Raw genomic sequence first — 13,243 nt, forward strand, 5'->3', positions numbered from 1 at the left:
TGCCGTCTGTCAACTCTTCGTCGTCTGCTAGCGGACGGCAAAGAAGGTCTTTGTCGTCTGCTTACAAAAAACAGATGGCAAAGAACTGACAGACGGCAAAGAACCTGGTTGCCATCAGCCAATTCTTTGCCGTCTGCCAGCAGATGGCAAAGAATCTTTGCCATCAGCTGGCAGACGACAAAGAGGTGGGAGGGGTCCAGTGGTGTAACGGTGCACCAGCCCCACCTCTTTGCCGTCTGCCAGCAGACGGCAAAGATTCTTTGCCATCTGCTGGCAGACGGCAAAGAGGTGAGGCTATCTTTTTTTTGCAGGTAGGACTTAGCCTAACACATAAATCACACACGTACGCTGGCTGGGCTAGACCAGAACAAACGCACGCGCCCATCTCTCTCGCTCATGTCTGGTCCTCTCGATCCCCTTGCGCCGCCGCCACAGACGCTGGCCGATTCCGGCCGCTCCGGTGAGCTCTAGCGCCGCCCAGCACACCTACGGCTGCTCCTCGATGAGCTCTGTCTATTCCTCCGCATCGATTTGTTTTCCTCTGCTCCTTGTGGTCGCCCCCTTCAGTTATGTCTTGCTAGGGTTTCGGTCTTGGTCGTGCTCCTCCTGCTCGCCGGGGGCTCCGCGTGCGCGGCCAAGCTGCCGCCGCCGCCGTGCAGCCGGTCGTGCGCGATGCTCAACTGCGACTGTGAGCCTCCTTTCCTCGTCCTCCCCTGATCTGGTCGATTTCTTTCTGATCTGAGCATGCTCTGACCATGGATGGGTGGCAGCGGTGGGGATCCGGTACGGCAAGTTCTGCGGCGTGGGGGTGGAGCGGGTGCAAGGGGAGGACCCCTACGACGACCTCGATGCGTGCTGCCGCGAGCACGACAGTTGCCTCGAAAAAAAAGGTACATCGTCACTCATCCCCTAGATTCAGAAACCAAAAAAATGGCATCTGGGTCAATGGCCGCCATGAACAAAGATGTCTTTCCTGCACCGAATGGCGGCCGGCTAGGATGCATCACCACCCATGGGGCTTAATTGTGCATGGTTTTTGATCTGACAGTTGGTGCGTAGGTGTATCCTGAGCAGAGCTATCCCACTGTGTGTTCTTTAGTCCATTAGAGTTTGGGTTGTGAACTGCCTGTATTTGTTTCTCTGATTTAAAGTACGTCTACAGCCCTTGAAGACATTCTGTAATGGTAGCTAGATAATTTTTTTCTTACTAATATGTACGTCTACAGCTTTCCCTGTAACAGCAGCAGCCTATTACTTCACAGTAAACACATTTATCTGATTATGAGGTTTTAGATGTGTTTTACATGTTTGTCAAATTACTGCGCTTACTGTTAGAACACTCAATACTGCACCCAAAAAAACAACGTACTGATAGTTGGTGCCTCGACACACGGTAGCTAATTCATACATAATTTCTACTGATCCATCTAGACTTCTCCTATGTTATGTTTTTTTGTTATTTCCTAGATACACATACTGTAATCTTAAGGACCGGTGATGCATGAGGGAGATCCCAATTTTTTCATCACTACTAATTTTACCATCTCCACTGATATATCAACATGACATAGTGGAGTTTCTCAATTTCCCTTGGAGAGTTTGTGCTTAGTATCAATCTTATGTCAGACTAGCAATATTATGTAATAACATGTATAGGTACATGAAGAAGTTGTGATTTTTATATTAATATATGCTATGGGAACCCGCCACTGCCAATTCTAGGATACATAGAATATTCAAAACATTCACGAAATAATTAATTAGATAAATTAGATTTGTATCTTATGGTGATATTTCCATTGATTTCTTGCTGTAACTTGAAATGCTGAGTAGACAATTTTTCATGATGTGCAACTATTTTCATTTGAAAAATATGTACTCACTTTCTATATATATGTTGCATATGCCTGGTTGGACGATGGAATATTGAACTTATTTGTGCGAGGTGAAAGTTCAAGTACAGCTAATGGACAGTAAGCTGGAAATTTAAAGTTAGAGTGCAACCTATTTTGATCCGCGTGCATGTGATTCTGTTTATAATAAGGGTTGGTATATATCTATATTTAACATTTATTTCCTAAATACACGTACTAAAATTTTGTAGAAAAATACCGATAATGATGGTGGTGTCTGATTTCCTTGCTATAGCGCCCCTCCCAGTAATTTGTTGCATGTTTGACTGATACAATTATCGTAGACAAATTATGAAGACTTATACTGACTTTTAATTAGTAATAATGTTTCTGAAATGAAATTTTCTCCAAGTGAAATGCTACATTTCTACTCCTAACCCATTCTCCTTTTCTTAGTGTTTTTGTTATGCAGGTTGGAAGAAAAGAAGAAGATCCAGAGAAGATCTTAGTAATAAGATAGTTTTTATTAAAGTAGATATTTAGTTTTAGGTCATTTCTTGTAATTTCAGATATGGAGTGCTTGTCTTTAGTTTTTGTTTTGACTTTGTGAAACTTGGTACCTATGGATGAAACTGTGTAATATTGATGAAACTATGTATATGTATGGATGAAACTTGCTACTATTGGTAACATGTGTTGGATATCCTATATTGGTCATATATATATATATATATATATATATATATATATATATATATATATATATATATATGTGTGTGTGTGTGTGTGTGTGTGTGTGTGTGTGTGTGTGTGTGTGTTTGATTTTCTATGAAAATGTATGGATATAAGAAGAAACAGAATTAATGCCTATTTGGTCTCTTTGCCATCTGCCAGCAGATGGCAAAGAGCCTGCAGTCTTTGCCATCAGCGGCGGACGGCAAAGGCTGCCGTTAGCCGCCTAACGGACTAACAGCACATTTATTGCCGTCGGCTTTCTTTGCCGTCAGCCGCTGATGGCAAAGGCCCCTTTGCCGTCCGTTTCAGAAAGCAGACGGCAAAGAAGCTCTTTACCGTAGCCTACTTTGCCAGAGCCTTTTGCCGTCCGCGGCAGACGGCAAAGGCCTTTGCCGTCCGCCATCCTTGCCTTTGCCGTCTGCCGTGGTAGACAACAAAGTAGTTGATTCCTGTAGTGAGTGACCAAATTAATAGAAGTTCATCATCACATATTAAAAGCAAAGTACATACATAGTTCTCATTGAACAACATATAGCTATCCAGAGCATCTAATTAAACCATACATTGAAACTATGTAAAACATTTCAATGCAACAACAAATGCGATCATAATCGCAACCAAGGTAACAATTGATCCAACGGCATAAGGATACCAAGCCTCGGTATGAATGGTATATTTTCTAATCTTTCTAATCTTCAAACGCATTGCGTCCATCTTGATCTTTTGATCATCGACGACATCCGCAACATGCAACTCCAATATCATCTTCTCCTCCTCAATTTTTTTATTCTTTCCTTCAAGTAATTGTTTTCTCCTTCAACTAAATTTAACCTCTCGACAATAGGGTCGGTTGGAATTTCTGGTTCACATACCTCCTAGATAAATAAAATCTATGTCACGTTGGTCGGCATAATTGTTATAAACAATAAATGAACCAAATAGTTATAAAAGATAATATATACCACATCTGAATCATAGACAGGACGAGGGCCGACGGGGGCGGATACCAAAACCATCGCACTATATAATAACAAGCAATAATAAAAGTAAGAAAATTAGACAAGTATCTATCTAAAGTAAGAATTTTTTTTTCTTTCAGAAAGAAGATAAGAACAAGAGGCTCACCACGGGGTGCCGGCGACGAGATCGGCGCGGGCGATCGACGGCGGTGAAGATGGGGACGGGACGTGACAGACCTCTAAACCTAGACAAATCTCGGGGAAAATGGAGCTTGGAGGTCGAGCTTCGAGAGGAGAAAGCTTAACTAGTGTGGCTCGGGCATTTCATCGAACACCTCATGTGCATAGGAGGTGAGCTAGAGCACCACAAAGCTCTCCCCTCGCCGGCCAGAAAAAAATAGAGCACTGTGGAGTGCTCTGCTGGGGCGATAGGGTATATATAGGCAACTCATTGGTCCCGGTTCGTGGCTGGAACCGGGACTAAAGGCCACCCTTCTGTCCCAGTTCTAGGCACGAACCGGGACCAATGGCTATGGGCCAGGAGCGAGGACCATTGGTCCCGGTTCGTGCCTAGAACCGGGACAAATGGTCCACACGAACCGGGACAAATGCCTTCCAAGGCCCGCCCGGCCCCGTGGGCGCACGAACCGGGACGTATGCCCCCATGGGTCCCGGTTCGTGACAGAACCGGGACTAATGGGCTGGCCAGGCCCCAACTAAAGCCCTGTTTTCTACTAGTGTAGTTTGCCAATCGCTATTTTGTTTGCTCTTTTTTGTCGCTTAGGAATAACTTTGGTCTTACGTGACGCTCTTTGCCGGCATGTTTATTTTTTCTTTGTGTGTGTTGGTATTGGCTGTGTGCAACTCACATAGCTATGCACAGATAAGATGTGTGTTCATTGTGTTTACATCGACTTGATGCTTCATTTTTTAGTCAATAAAATCCACCTTTTATATTGAAATAAAATATCATAAGCCTGTTGGCAAATACGCATCCTGAGAGTGAGAGGGCTCCTTTGGGTTTCGCCACCAGTAAAGTTGTTCGATAACTGCATGCTTTGATTTGATTGATTGCTTCTCTACTCAAATGGTTAGAGTGCCTGCAACCATAGACGGCGACTGTGTCAAACCATAATTTCACCAGTAAATCTCAATGGAAGCAAGGACATATCATTTCTCTATGGTTTCTCAAAAGGGAGCCTCAGTTGGACAAATGGCATTTTTTTACCGATCACTCAACTGGTCTTTTGCTTTTCCATAAACAAAAACATAAACTACTCCCTTCGTTTCTAAATATAAGAGGTTTGAGTAGTTCAAGTACAAAATAAGAAAACTAAGAGAAAAATGAAAACTGAAGTTTTCCTAAAGAAAAATCAAATGAGGGTATTGGCATTACCCTAAAAGAAGAAACAAAATATAGTTTAAAAAAGGACGTGGCTAGCGGGCGCCCGAGCGCCCGCTGGTGGGATCAAGCGCTCTTCCAAATATGGAAGGAGCAGCCGACGCGTCTGATGTCATCCACCAAAAAAAGGAATCTTGTCTGCACGCTCATTTATTTGGGTGTTCAAAAAGTTTAAAAAACTGTAACTTTTGATTGAAGCGTCGAAATTTAGTTTTGTTTTCACATTTGGGTTTCTCGCGGCGATTTCTTCAAAACTAGATCTCATATCGATAGGTTTCGTCGAACTTTTTTTCAAGGCAACTTTAGGTCCGATGGAGGCAACTTTAGTGCTATAGGAAGGCAACTTCATTTTTCTTCCTAGTAGGACTACCTATTAGGTTGGTTAGTGTAAAAATGAGAAAATCACACAAAATATGAGGCACCTTTAGTGCTACATATAAGCAACTTCATTGCACTACGTGTATCAATGAATTTTGCTAACATTATCGCAACTTGGCTACCATAGCTGCTCAGTTGCCTACCCTAGATGTTTAGTTGGCTATCATTGATGTCCAGTTGCCTACAATACTATGAAACTGGCCTACCATTGATGTCCAGTTACCTGCTATTGGTAATTAGTTACCTACCATTGCTGCTCAGTTGTCTAACTTTGTAATAGTTCACTATAATATTATGAAGTTGCTTATCATTATTATTTTTCTAAGTTGCTTAAAAACACTATGAAGTTGCCTATCAGGGATGCTCAGTTGACTGCCATTACTATTTCAGTTGCCTAAAATATATTAAAAAGTTGTCTGTCAATGTTGTTAAGTTGCCATTATATGAAACTAAGTTGTTTACCATATCGAAAAGGTATTCTATGCAACATAGGATAAGATTAGACTACTCACTAATCATGGCAGGCAACTTAGGATAGGCTACCTCGGAAAGTAAGTTTCCTATAGCACTATCAATTTGGAGATGAAGCTAGTTATGGTAGAATATACTTGGTGGTTGTGGTAGAAAACTTTGAGATTGTTATGCACTCAAGCGGTACACAAAAAAAGTTAGCAACTTTTGGGGTGTGTTTATACAACTATAGTGCACTCACCAGACAACTCATGTGCACTCTGAGTTGGTATCTAGAAAAAAGCAACCACATGTGGAAAAGTCTAAGTTCACCATTGATGGGGCTATTGGAGGCAAAACAAGAACAATAACTTTAAGATCGTTATGCACACGAGTATCACACAAAAAAGTTAGCAACTTTTAGGGTGTTTTTGTGCAACTCCAGTGTATTCAACAAGCAACTCATGTGTGTTTTCCATCATTATATCTAGAGATTCAAATTATTTTTGCTGGCAACTCGTGCCAAAATTATGAACAACTTGTGTAATTTACGGGCAACTATCTGATCCACCCCCTATGAAATTCTCATCGCCCCCTATGCAACTTCTCATCTATCCCCACTTTCTCAACTAGCCAACACCCGCAAACTAGCTAGCCAACACACACACGCTCATTTGCGTAGGGGGGCAGTCTACCCTAGAAAAGGAAAGAAAAAGGCTCTCATACCATTCATCCCCACATAGTTTCCTAATTTGGAATCATGATAGACAACTTATATCCCACAAAAACTTTTCGACATTGTAGGCAACTTATATCCCTTGATAAGCAACTTCCATAGTATTTTAGGCAGTTGGTGATCATCCGTAGGCAACTTCATAGCAATATAGGCAACTTGATTTCTGTGGCAGGCAACTTAGAAGCCATGTCAGACAACTTTCCACTCTATGGTAAACAACATTCATAGTATCATTGGCAACTAAACTATCTACAAATTAGTTTTCGATGTATGCAACTTAGCAACCATGGTAACCATCTATTAGAATATTGCACAAAACTATTAATAGGCTACTAGGTGAATTCACAAATACACACGATGCAATTCATCTAGCATCAAAGTTGCTCCTGTTTAGCACTAAAATTGCCTCATCTAGCATCGAAGTTGCTTTCGAAAAATTCACAATGCAACTGTCCCCCTAGCAAAATTCAACAACTGTTCTAGCAAGATTCAAAGCAACTATCCCTAATAAAAATTCAAGCAACTATCCTAGCAAATCCAAGTAGTTGTAATTCCAAAACACAATGCAAAACTATTCTAAGCAACTGTCCTAGCAAAACCAAGCAACTGTCCTAGAAAATCCAAGCAATTGCATTACCAAAAAACACCGTGCAAAACTGTCCAAGCAAAAACCAAGCAACTTCCCTAACCGAACCAAGCAATTGCATCACGACACGATGCAACTCTTCTAGCAAATCCAAGCGACTTATTTGTCCCCATAATTCACATAGTTGCCAATCTATTGATTGCAAAAAATTGTCCCACTAATTCAAACAAAAATGACATGCATCTGGGCAAGGCCCGTGGTTTTTTCATAACAGGAAACTTCATAACAATGGTTGGCAACTAGGGAGAAATGTTTTACCTCCTTGTGCAAAATATGGATAGGCGATAATAGGACAATGTATGCATAATATATGTTGAACGCAAGTTGCTTCTTTACTGCTGAAGGTTGCCTCCATGTAATTTTAAAGTTGCCTACGAATGATACTCAGTTGCCTACATACGATGAAAATTTGTCCCACATGGTTTTTATGTTGTCTACGATATACATGATAGGTAAATTCACTAGTACACATGATGCAAGGAAGTTGCTTCTGTTTATTACTAAAATTGCCTCGACTAGACCAAGTTGCTTTAAAAAAATTCATCGAAACATATACATATGGGATCTAGTTTTGAAGATCTCGTCGCGAGAAACCTAATGATGAAAACGGATTTTCATTTCGACACTCGGTTCAAAAGTTATAGCTTTTAAAAACTTGAGACGGAATAAAGTGGGATGACTTCAGCACATGCATGCAGGTAATCTTCAGTGACCATCCACCACCTGACAACGCCAGGTACATTGCGAGGAGGAAGGATGCCGTTTTCTTAGCAGTTTTGTCGCGTAGCAGGTGCGCAAGCATCGGACGGCTCGCGTGTGCGCTCACGACATCCATCCGGCGCAGCTGCGCGATTAAGAATTCAGGTTAAGAAAAATATGGAAAAATTTGTGCAGAAATACTATTTCGCAGTATGTAACACTCGAGTATGTACTAGGACAACCAATGATCCAACTTCAACCATAATATTCCTTTTCGAGAACAAGTTGGCACCATAATGTGACTATTTAGTATCCTACTAAATCTGATTCTGCCATTTTAGCATCACCGTGTCCATGCGCTAGCGCACGGCAAAATTAAGGCAAAAAACGAACAGAAAGAAGGTCGACAATGAAGTGACGTAACGCATCAAATTTGGAGGAGGCTCTTGTGGTCCGTGCTTGATCACTGCAGCAAACGTTCAGCAGATCAATCAAATCCACCGTGGATATGGCCGATGGAGATACATGAGCTAGAAACAATTGTCTCATTGCTGCATTCCCTAATGCCTTCCATTCCTAGTTAGGCTATTGGTGCGCAAAGCTCTTCTTTCGAACGGCACCGGGATTCAGTCTGTCAGTGCCAAAGAAACAACACAACGACTAGCGGTGATGCTAGATCACTACTAGCAATATATAGGGGTATTTGCCTATCTCGTTTCACCAACCTTCTTTAAACAATGTAATGTCGGCGTTTATTTGATCGATTTCTCCAACTGTACTATGGCTGAAAGCAACAATTAACGTTATGCATGCGTGTGCAGCTTTCACTTTATTCTGCTAGAGATTCAGCTTGAGTGGAGAGTAGTAACCGTCTTGACTCGAGACGAAAAGATCCCCAGGACTATGCAAACATGACTGCAATGCTCCAGAAGTAAGTTCAATCGATCATTATCGCACCATATCGGCAACTTTGTTCATTTGATCCTGATATCAAATGATTATTTTCTTTGTCTGGCAGGGTTTAAAAAGAGTTCACTGTAATTGTTCCGGCACTGTCGAAGGAGCTGCGATTTACACATCCGAAAGTAAGTACTACTACCTAGTTTCGCGCATCTCCCATTGATTCTAGTTTCATCAATACCATTTATTATGCTTGATTATCAGTTTGATTGAACTCTATTTCTCGTAAAGTGGTTGTGGCAGGAAGCCGGGAATGATTTTTGTGGATACTACATTTGCGAGTACATCTACAACGCGATGATCTCTAATAAGCGGGGCTACTCTAAAAAACAATATGATGGGCTAGTTCTTTTGGGCGATTCTCCCAGAATCGCCCCCCTACCCAGCTTCTCTCGGAACCGTCACACCATATTATTATTTTTACAATCCTATCTAGTTAAGGTCTAATTAGCTAGGATTCTACAAAAAATATGAAGTGGTGATTCTGGGGAAGCTGGGGAGGGGGGCGATTCTGGGAGAATCGCCCAAAAGAACTGGCCCGATGTGCGTAAGCAAAAATATTCACAATTTTATTTTATTACCATCATTTGTGTTGAGTTTCATTCATATACATGTATTGACCCCCTTCTTCAAATTAGGTCTGGCAGATGCAGGATGAACTCCTACCACATGATCGCATAAATGCAATTCAAGAGGAATTGGCGGGATTTTTTCTGGACCACGTCATCAATAAAGCCGAAGAATACCATGTGAAAATTGAGATAGACATGAGATGTTAGGGATTGTAAGAGATCTTATATTGTATATATGTACCTAGTAGCGTCGGATAGATATACGGAAACTTATTGTTCGACCAATCTCTCGGAGAATGAGAGGTCACTCCTCTCTGTATATGTTCATGATGATCTTGTAATTAATGGTTTCTTCATTTGCTTACTAGCTAGTGTGTCGAGTTTTTTCTATACGTATAGTAGCTAGCGTCGACCAAGCACGGAGATAAGAGAGGACACTTCTCTCTATTAGCTAGCTAACACCCTAAATTAACCCCCTAAAACCTCCAAAACCCACCCCCTTTAAAAAAACAAAAACCTCAGCTCCTGTCAGCTGTTGACGCGTGGATGCCTTTTGGTCCCGGTTGGTGTTATCAACCGGGACTAAAGGTCCTCCTGCCTGGGCGCCCCGCAGGGGCCACATGGAGCCCCTTTTGTCCCGGTTCGTAAGCGAACCGGGACTAAAGGGTTTGGGCTTTAGTCCCGACCTTTTTGTCCCGCTTCCAGAACCGGGACTAAAGGCCCTCTGGAACCGGGACGAATGTGCCGTTTTCTACTAGTGAAGGTAAATCTGACATGATTCAAATCTTCATGGGGTCTATAGAATATCAAAGCAGCAAGCCCCTAAAAATAAATTGGTCCAATTGGGGAGCGACTAGCATAGAATCTGAGCATCTGTTGCAAAAATAGAAAAACCGAATCTGGACCGTGGGAATAGAAATGAACGATGCAGATCCAGTTGGAGGGTTTCGTACTCATAGTTACACAATTCTGTGCTAAAACGTCCCATTGCTCCTCATTAATTTGCCCCAGGTCCTTGTCCTTCAGACGACACCCCCTGCTTCTGGAGACAGATCCGGTGGCGGCCCATCTCCCTATCATTCGTCGATGGTGGCGGCCAGTCTAGATCCGGTGCTGCTGCTCCATGCCTCCTCCCAGACATCCCCGATGTCGCGCTGCGCATCATCGACCTGGACCCCGCCGGCGCCACCATGGTCTCGTCCTTCCCGGTGGCTGCGGGCATCCAAACCGCGCAGCTGCCCAGGAGGCACCAATGGCCTTCTTCGTGCCGAACTCCGACGGCTTCGCGACCGAGCTGAAGACCTGCTGCACGCACTTTTTCGGGAATACGCATCCCGACCGCCGCACGCCCTAGGTCTTCTTCCTTGACCCGGACGGTGAGGGATTCGTTCCTGGATGACGTTTAGTTCGTCGGATTCCTATTTTCTGGATATTAATTCCAGAGTCATAGTTGCCACTTGAACTTTATTAGGCAATCACAACCCCTTTCATCAGACTCAAATTTACATCAATCTCAATTAGCGTTCACCTCTTTAATTAGATAATTCGCATGACTTTTTTTATCTCTAATTACAACAATGCACCTATCCAACTCTCTTTCATTTTCTGTATGGGATGAAATAATTTCTACTTGTTGCAACTATACTAGCTGATTCTCCATAAATACACTTGTAGGTGATGTGTTGTTGAACAAGTTCAGTAAATCATGGAGGAGCAATAGATATTCGCCTGTCTCCATTTTTCATTTCTATGTTCATTGACTGAGATATACTCCCTCCGTTCCTAAATATTTGTCTTTCTAGAGGTTTTAAATGGTTACCACATACGGATATATATAGACATATTTTAGAGTGTAGATTCACTCATTTTGCTCCGTATGTAGTCACTTGTTGAAATCTCTAGAAAGACAAATATTTAGGAACGGAGGGAGTTGTTGTCGTTGTAAGACAAGTAGGACTTTGAGAGTGAGCATATCATTGTTGTTTTCAGTTGGCATTGGTTGGTACCATGGTTGCATTTTATGCCGAACCACATATTATGCTTTGTTATGTTTTAGGCGACTGAAATTCAGCTATCGGGATTTTGGTGTAGAATGCACTTTCTGCTCTGGCACGATGGATAGTTCAGACCAGGATAGAGAAACGATATTTGGTACGCTACACTTCTCGCAATCTAATCATTTGGTATATCCTTTTCATTTGTCAGTGTGTCCATTACTCTCTATTGAAAGCTGCTCTATGGGCTGACAAGTGGACCTTTTGATCGAACATACAGTAGTGTTTGGCCAACTATGTTAAAGTAGTGTTTTTCCAATATTACCTTAGGGTATCAATTTAGAAAAATGTTAGAATTAAAAAGCTATAACAGGAATGTACAAAAAAAATTAAAGACAAGGAGTTTATATGAAGCTACAGTTCCTGTCCATATTTTGCTTTTCTGGTATTTGATATGAAGCTTCAGTTCCTATACTAAATACAGTTCATGTCTTCTTCTGCTTCTCCGAGACACTATTTGAAGCAACCCATATCAACTTGCAACATCACCTTTTAATTGGTGCCCTTTGTGAATTCAATTTGTCACTGAGCAACTCCATTTAATATTTTGTACCAGGTACTAGGTTCATAAACACTGGATGCATGTTGCTCTCCTGTAGGTTCGTCCATTGACTAAATCGTTTGCTCTTCGATGTTCCAGGTTTGGTGTCTAGAAAAGAAGATCCAGGTTTGGTGTCTAGAAAAGAAGATCCAGGTTTGGAATTGTAAGAGGTCCTAATTAACCAATGTAGGCTGGAGAAGGCATTGCTTCTTTACATGAACGTGCTTCCTTTTTATGTAGTGGAAAATAATTCCGTGCCGCTAGCTCATCCATGATAACCATCTATTTCAGATTTATCTAATTATGCAAGAAACCAACTATTTATATCTTCCAATACATCAAGCTAGTAGTCTCAGGAACCTGAAATCAGCTTAAACCATAGCAGTATTTTCTTTTCATCAAAGAGCTTTGTTGTGGCAAAAATACTAAGTCGTGAGGAACATTTGGATGCAAAGCACCCATGTTCCTGAGAGAAACCCATGTTGTACATTTCTGTTCTCTCGTTTTTACTTTGCGAAGTTATCTCAAGCATCTGCTTTTATTTTGGTGCAGGTAGATTTTACAAATGGATGCCCAGGCTTAAATAGTTACAAATGACATAGCAGCAGAAGGACAGATGTATTGGATAGCTTCTGCTATTGACTTTCCTGTTCATTTCAGTACTTTGACTTATCGAAAGCGGCGAACTGAAGGAAGCTTCATCTGCGAAAAAACATACTGCTGGATTTTCAGTGTAGCTGGTGTTCCTATTCACGCTTAAAAAGTGCTTCATAATAGCCTCATTTTACAATTCAAGTTGGGCGTTTCCGAGTTGTGCGGAGCTCCTGTTTTGACCTGTCTCTGTAATGGGTGTTCTGAGTTATGATTTTAGGTTTGTTTGTCTGGTGTGTCAGGTAGAGATACTGGCTCTCTCATGGATGCAAAAAAAAAAATATAACTTTATTACCTTTATGATATAAATTGTGAACGATGACCTCCAAATGCACAAGCAAACTAGATGCAGAATTCAAATGATAATACTTGTTGATGTGTACTTCCTTTTTTTTCACTCGTGTTAGTTCGGATGAGATTAAGATGTACTCCCTCTGTACGGAAATACTTGTCGGAGAATTGGATGTATCTAGACATATTTTAGTTCTAGATACATCCACTTTTCCATTTGTGCAACAAGTAATTCTGGACGGAGTGAGTATTCGTTTAATCAAAGAAAGAGATGGAATTCGGTCACTCATGAACATATTGCATGGACACGGTCAGA

General features: G+C 41.6%; 2 long non-coding RNA genes across 3 annotated transcripts; both read left to right on the forward strand.

Moving 5' to 3' along the window:
• Window positions 1-336: 336 nt before the first annotated feature.
• LOC141026554 (uncharacterized) lies at window positions 337-2,574 on the forward strand. The gene is made up of 2 exons (XR_012188811.1): window positions 337-688; window positions 771-2,574. It is a non-coding gene; the product is annotated as an uncharacterized lncRNA (long non-coding RNA).
• Window positions 2,575-10,410: 7,836 nt separating this feature from the next.
• On the forward strand, window positions 10,411-12,945 carry LOC109749537 (uncharacterized). Of its 2 annotated transcripts, XR_006666017.2 has the most exons (4): window positions 10,411-10,766; window positions 11,482-12,000; window positions 12,085-12,148; window positions 12,538-12,945. It is a non-coding gene; the product is annotated as an uncharacterized lncRNA (long non-coding RNA). The 2 variants fall into 2 exon arrangements; XR_002229674.4 differs by having other exon boundaries at window positions 10,411-12,000; window positions 12,538-12,940.
• Window positions 12,946-13,243: the final 298 nt, after the last annotated feature.

This window comes from Aegilops tauschii, chromosome 7, assembly GCF_002575655.3.
Source record: "Aegilops tauschii subsp. strangulata cultivar AL8/78 chromosome 7, Aet v6.0, whole genome shotgun sequence".
NCBI classification, from domain to species: Eukaryota; Viridiplantae; Streptophyta; class Magnoliopsida; order Poales; family Poaceae; genus Aegilops; species Aegilops tauschii.